Here is a 7,919-nt window from a genome sequence, read left to right as displayed (position 1 = left end):
GGTGTGATCTGTGATGGTGGATGTACTATGGTAATACATGTGATATATGTGTATGTAGATTTCTGTGTTATGGATGATGATGTATGTGCGAGTATTGTCTGCAAGTGTATGTTCAGTTATTGGTAAATAATTAAACTATTATATTTTGTATACATTAAAACTCATGTTGTCACACCTTGATAATAATTTATTCAATCCTTACTGAGATGTGTCTCACCTCATCATTATCATATCATTTTTTAGATGTCATGAGAAGTATAACAGAAATCAAAGTGCACAATGGAAGCGTGGGCGGAATAGAAGGTCCTTGGTTAGAATTGTTAGTATTTTATTTATGTTTTGATGACCCGTGACGCCCCGATTTTCATACAATTTTTTTTATAAACAGTAATAAATATTCACTTATCATCAATCATATTCACAAATCGGTCACGTCAACAACCATATTACCACTCATATGACCCGACCCGCATTGGGTACCGGGTTAATAGTAATTTCATTTATACAACCTAACAGTGGAAGATAGTATATACTGAACAACCATAATACAATTCCCAGAGTATCAACATACATATATGTACATTACCATCACATACCCAAAAACAACACAAACCTAAGGGAATTACACCCCTCCCCCCTAGTCCAAGAACTCACCATGTGTGTCAGGGTCCTAGCTCCCTACAGTCTCGGAGCTTTATCACCTGACTTATCTCTGTTTCCTGAAAAATTTAGATAATTTGAGCGAGACGCATCTCAGTAAGAAGGAATAAATTATTTACAGTGTGTGGTAATATGAGTTTAGTTTATCACACTTTACATCAAATCATCATTTCATTTAAGAAAAATACACTGATAAACATATTCTCATAATCGTATAGATATACAACACAAGCTTTTATAAGCTTTAAAACCATTTCTCAAGTTTAATTAGTTTTAACACATATTTACCCGTGAAGTTCTTGAGAATAAGGAAGATTACCCGCCCATAAAGGTAACTTCCCTATACCCTAACACATTATGCAGTAAGGTATGACCACATCTAATACCTATCAGTGCACTCACCTAACTCAGTAAGCCCTCAGGCGGAGAGTTTCACTTCGCCTCAATTATTTATATTATTAACTCACACGGATCCACTTCTCAATTTTATCATTCTCCATATCTCATTTTCCATTATTTCTTTCATTTCTTATTTTAAACCATTTTATTATTCTTTCACTTTCCATTTCCATTTCATTATCCAGCTCATGAGTATCCTTGGTACCTAGTACCAACATCGTGTCTGTAACCCATGGCTACCCTGAGGATCTTTATTTCCACCCCATGCTTCCCCCCATGGTCAAGGTTGTGCGGCCTAAAGGCTAGATCTAACCATGGTTGGCCAACTTGGTTAGATCAAAATATCATATCACATATCTCGTGTCTGTAATACGACTGGCCGACTTATAGCTCTGATCCGGACTCATGGGGTACAACAACTCTACTAAACAGTTCAGTCGACTATAACGCCACATGCTCCATTAGGGTTTGCACTACACCACTAGCAACGGTATCGTGCTCAATATCATAACCCATCATTAGGGTTTCCACAACCATCCATCGGGGTTATCATTACCACATACCCGCAATCATTATGCGGTATTGACATTTCATCAATCATATTTCAATGATCCCATTGCAGTGGTCGCACTTTGCATTGCTCATATTTTCCCAATATTCGCAGTCATTATACTCAATTCAATCAACACATTTCAATTCTATATTGCAGTATTCATATTTCCCATTTTCACATTTCCGTATATACGTTTCAGAATTCACATTCTCGTTTTCACGTTTTAATATTTTCATATCCATATGCACCATTAATCTCATATTAGTAAATCTCAATTCATCTCAATAAAAATGTTCTCATTATTTTCCGTGCACATTTCATCATCTCATAATAATATATATCACGTTTCACATATTTCAACTTTTCTCAAAATACATATAGCAGTAATTTACACAATCTCATTTTCATAAAAATCATTTCTATTAACATATAAATACCATATTTCATTATTTTCCACTAACATATCAATAATTCTCATTCCATTATTTTCTTAGAAATTACTCATCATTATATTTCACATTTTTCATTATGCGTCATATGCCACACAGTTTTCACCTAATATTCACAATATATTAATTTCACAAGGAAAAATACCGTAACTTTATTTTCCAAATATTCATTTAATCTATAAGATCACTACAAAAAAACAGGCTTTTAGTGACGAACTTATTAGTGATGGATTCAAATTCGTCACTAAAGGGGGGTATTAGTGACGAAATTTAATCTGTCACTAATAAGTTTGTCACTAAAAATCAAAGAAAAAATCGCGAGAAATAGTTTTTTGCTCATAAATTACCCCGAAAAAATATTTGCGACAATTTGTACAGCATTAGTGACGACTAATATCTGTCACTAAAAGATTCTTATTAGTGACGAATAAATAACAATCACTACTATTAATTTAAAAATAAAAAAATTTTTTGTTTCGAGTATTAGTGATGAATATACCAATTCGTCACTATTGCCCCAGTATTAGTGACGGATTTGAGACCGTCACTAATAATTCTCGTATTTAAAAATAGATTAGAATTTTTTTTTTCAAAGTATTAGTGACAAATTTCTTTATTCGTCACTATTTGTCTATTACTAATGACAGATCTAGGAACCGTCACTAATACTTCACATATTGAAAAATAAATAAGATTTTTTTGTTTCAGAGTATTAATGACGAAATTGGCTTTTCGTCACTATTGCACCAGTATTAGTGACGAATTTGGAAACCGTCACTAATACTTCTCGAATTTAAAAATGATTTCAATATTTTTGTTTTAGAGTATTAGTGATGAATTAATATATTCGTCACTATTGCCCCAGTATTAGTGACGAATTTTAAAACCGCCACTAATACTTCACGTATTCTAAAATAATTTTTATTTTTTTATTTTAAAGTATTAGTAACAAATTTCAAAATTTGTCACTATTTCCCTTGTATTAGTGATGGATTTGAGGACCGTCACTAATACTTTACGTATTTACAAAAATGAGTTTTTTTTTTTTTTTTGCAGAGCATTAGTGACGATTTTATTAATTCGTCGATATTGGCCTACTAGTAGTGACGGTTATGGATTCGTCATTACTAGTCCTTCAATAAAGTTTGCCCTAATCTTCCTTCTCTTCCCTCATTTCCCTTTCCTTTCCCACTCATCAGCGTGCCGCTGTGATCTCCTTTCCCTCTTCCTTCTTTCCCCTGGCTTTCCCTCCTCCCTTCTTCCTCCTCATTTCCTTCCTCCTCCGGCCACCTTCAGCAGGTACCGCAGCCACCACCCAAGTCCCTTCTCCCCTCTGGTTGTCGACTCATAGCCTCCCGCCTGAGCCACTCCTCTCTGGTCATTTGCTTAGACTCCCTGACCTTCCTCTGTCTCGTCTCGTAACACACCGCTACCCGCCACTCACCGTCGAGTCCCCAGCCTCTAGTTGCACTCGAACCTGCAGCCCTAACCGTGCCGCCGCTACCCGGCCTGTAACGACCTCAAAAATCTCAATATAAAATGTAACATAATAAATAGAAAAGTCAACCTGAACCTGTGGGTAACGGGGACACCTGTCATTCACAGCAGAAACCTAAGTAACAGTAAATATAAATCACATTTTCATAACTATAGATTACATAATACCAGAGTTTACTACATCACCAAAATACTGAATTTATATACAACCTCCAAAATATCAAAATAACCCTAGGATCATACAACAAAAATCTCCTGATCCTAGATCAATGCTTACCCTCTAGTAAGGAAGCTCAACCCACTCAATGGCGGCCTTAATCCGCCGGTCTCTCTCGGTTTCCTGAAAATCATTTAATATTTAGGAGTGAGACACTTCTCAATAAGGGAAAATAAATTAAATACAGTTGTGTGACAACATGAATATTTAAAACAATTATACATATACAGTACATTTCATATTTATGTAAACGTTCATCATATCGTACTGAATAATCATATACTTTCATATTTGCTAGTAAATCATATCGTACATAAAACGTCTGTTATAACTGATAATACTGAAAACATACCCAAGATGAATAGTTAGCTAATGTCATGTATTACCCCCCATGACGGGTTGTGCAGCCCGAAGGTGGGACCCAACAATGGCTGGCCGACCACTGCCGAGTCAAATATGTCTATAAGTACGATGGGCCCGCCACACCCTAGTCCGGACTGCCAGGTGGACGTCCACACTTTACTACAAAGCCACATCGACTATCCATCTCCTACCCTCTCATAGGGTGGTTAGCACCAATCTGATCATAGATATCTGATCTATAAGTTATGGTACCAAGCTCATAAACTGAACTGAACTAAACTAACATCCGGGTTTTCATAACATATAATACATGATATTATAGCGGCCTCGTGCCAATTATTTCATAAATATGGCCTCGTGCCGAACATTTTATAATTATGGTCTCGTGCCGAATATTTCATAAGTACGGCCTCGTGCTGAACATTTCATAATTACGGCCTCGTGACGAACATTTCATAATTATGGCCTTGTGCCGAACATTTCATAAATATCATTCTGAAAATAAATCAATTAACATGTATTTCAAAATCATCATATACTGCATTATTACGTAATTCTTGAAAACATGCTTACTCATAAAATTGTTGTAACATAATACATTTCATGAAATATAATACTCATGCCACACAATGTTGAATTAAATCGTACGTTCCATCTAAAATCATAATTCCTATATACAGCAGTATTTTCCCAAATATACATTTACTCCATAATATTCGTATATAATACATAATTTCTGAAAATAATTTACTCATACATAATAATAATTTGTATGGAAAATAACTGTTTTAATTTATTATTCCCTTACTTGACTACTGAGAAAGTCCCCAAAATATCCTTGTCTAACACCCGTAGGATTTTCTGCTCAATACCCTGAAAATGAAAACTCCCAGTACTTAACTTCAGTATTTTGACGTGTATGTCATTTCCTTTAACTATCGTAAGACCAAATTTGGCTTAAAAAGCTTTACCTCAACTTAGGGATGATTTCCAACTTGCTTTCACCAACAATCCGCTCCAGTAGATTTGGAGAGAACTTCCCCAAGAACGTCGTGGTGGCTTCAGATCGTCGAACCAGCAAAAATCTGGCTCGAAATCGAAGAGAGAAGAGAGAGAAATCGTAAGGAGAGAGAGAGAGAGTGTGTGAAATTTTGCTAATTTTTGACGTTTAAATTCGGGTTTTTGATATTTATAGGACTGGATTCGTCGACGTCATCTCATCGAAAAGTCCTTTAATAATTTCGTCGACAAAACCCACTCCTCATTGACGAAATTTAGACTGCTCAAAACCTCTCTCGGTATTTTCTCGTTGACAAAACTTGGCTTTGTTGATGATGCCCTCTTATACCCTCGTCGACGAATCCACTGAGTTCATCAACGAGGCCCTGATAATTTCTCTCGGTTATTCCTTCCAAAGTGCTTCGCGTTCGTCGATGAAGTCAACTTCCTCCTTCTATTACTGTTTCCATTTCCCTTCCTCTTTATTATTTAAATCCCATTATTATTTGGGTTGTCACACAGCCAGTTCGTCACCATCGAGTACCCCTCCTTAGGTTGCACTTGGAGCGGCAGCCCTAGCCGCGCCGCCGCTTCTAGGCCAATTTGTCACCATCGAGTACCTCGCCTCAGGCTGCACTTGGAGTCGCAGCCCCAGCCACGCAGTCGGTACCGGGCCAGTTTTTCGCTGTTGGGTACCCCGCCTCCCAGCCGCGCCGCCGCTTGAGTATGACTTGGCTCCTGAATTGATTTATATGTTTCAATGTTTTCCTGATTTCTCACTTCTTTGGAATTATTTGAATTTTATTTTATCTGATACGGTTAGCTCAATTTTATCTTGTATTCATCTTGTGATTTCTTAGTGTCTCTATTATATTATATTTTCTTGAACTTTAATATTATTTAAAAGAGAAAATTAATTTTTTAATAAATTAGTACAAAATATATGTATTGCACAAAGAAGAAAGCAAAGATAATAGTTAGGATGGTAGTTTGGTGTTGATACAAGTTTGTACTTATTGACAATAAAAGGATATATATATATATATATATATATATATATATATATATATATATATTATATAAAGATTGATGACTGGTTTGGTGCTATAATTTGGCCTAGGAAGATTCTAAATGATACACGGCATGCTCTTTATTCAAATATGCTTTCAATTCTAATTAAAAAATTAAATTGTTGTACATGTCCTTCTGTCGTTCATTGCATTTTATATATTTGCTACTATACTATCATTTTCTTGTACTCCTTATGTTCTTAAGGAACTGTTTAGTATTAACTTAATGTGATTTATTGTTCTTAATAAAAATGTATGATTGTTGTGTTTAATATATTATTGTAGACACCTGATTTTGTCCAATTAGATACTTAAACACCATTTGGATACACTAATAGTAGCATCGATCAATAATTGAAATTGTTAAAAAGAGAATATAAAAAATAATTAAATAGTTAGAAATGGCATGGGACTGAGATGCCGCTATAGCAGTAGCCTCATCTTGTTGCTCGTGCAGTTCCGATTCTGATTCGGACTCTGATTAGGATAGATTAGATGCTTGGGATATTTTTATACGCTTTCTCTTTTGCTTATGTACTGCGCTCATGCACCCTTGTGCTTTTATTTTATTTCTTTTTCTGTTATTTGTTTTTTATTACATTCTGTTATACCATGCATTTGAATGGTTGTACGCATGCTTTGATGTGTCTATCTATATTGTATTGCCTCTAAAATTAATGAAAATATATGGAGCATTTGATTTCTACCTGTATTTTGGGAGATACTGGAACTGCCATTTAATTACCGCCATTTCATGTATTCATTGAAGTTTAGACCTATCCAAGAACGGTTACTATACATTCATACCTAATCATACATGTGAGACAAATCAATTGTTATATTTCAATTGATTATTAGTCATACTATGTTGACTAATAATCACTTGAAGTTAATTATTCGTTTCACTTACGATTAGTAATGTTTGTATTTCAACCATTCTTGGATTGTCCAATGTGGACAGTTCAAGAAGTTGTATTTACATGATTGCCATCGTTCACGCTTTGTCAATTGTCATTATATATTTCGAGCGCGTCTCTATTTGTGTTCTCTGGGTGCATAGTGGGGTGTCGTGATAATTTGTTAGTGATGGAAAACTAGCAACATGTTCACTTCCTCCATCTCATGTACTTGGAGAGACATGGGGAGATGCTGCCGAAATTTATAACGACTACGACGAAGGAATTTGAGTAATTGATCGCAATGTAAATGCAATATTCCTGAATGGGATAGGATTCGTACCCTTTAGAGTATGATGGTTGATTATAGGATTCACGATGCATGCGTAATAAACATTATGAGAATGTAATGAACACCATTTACTTGAACATGTTATAGGGTAATTAATGAACATGGATAAGAGTTAAATGAATGCTCGGGGTAGGTTTTGCCAGAATACGTGAAAGAGGTACATGATTTCATAGAGTTTGCTCGTCCTCATGCAGACAAAACCAATAGAATAAGGTGTACTTGTAAGAAAAGCCAGAACATAACATTCAAATACATTGATTTGGTTCATTGACATTTATTAGACTTTGGAATGGAGAAAAGGTACACAACATGAGAGTTCCACGGTGAAGATTACGCAGTTCAGAGTGATGATGATTACGATGAAGATGAGGGGGAAAATATAGTAAGTGGTGATACCTGTTCAGAAGGGGTAATTGAAATTTTAGGTGACTTGCAAAAGGGGATTGCAATGGATACGAGCGATG

Source organism: Malania oleifera, chromosome 7 (genome assembly GCF_029873635.1).
Source record: "Malania oleifera isolate guangnan ecotype guangnan chromosome 7, ASM2987363v1, whole genome shotgun sequence".
NCBI lineage: Eukaryota > Viridiplantae > Streptophyta > Magnoliopsida > Santalales > Ximeniaceae > Malania > Malania oleifera.
Note: the sequence above shows the minus strand (reverse complement) of the source record.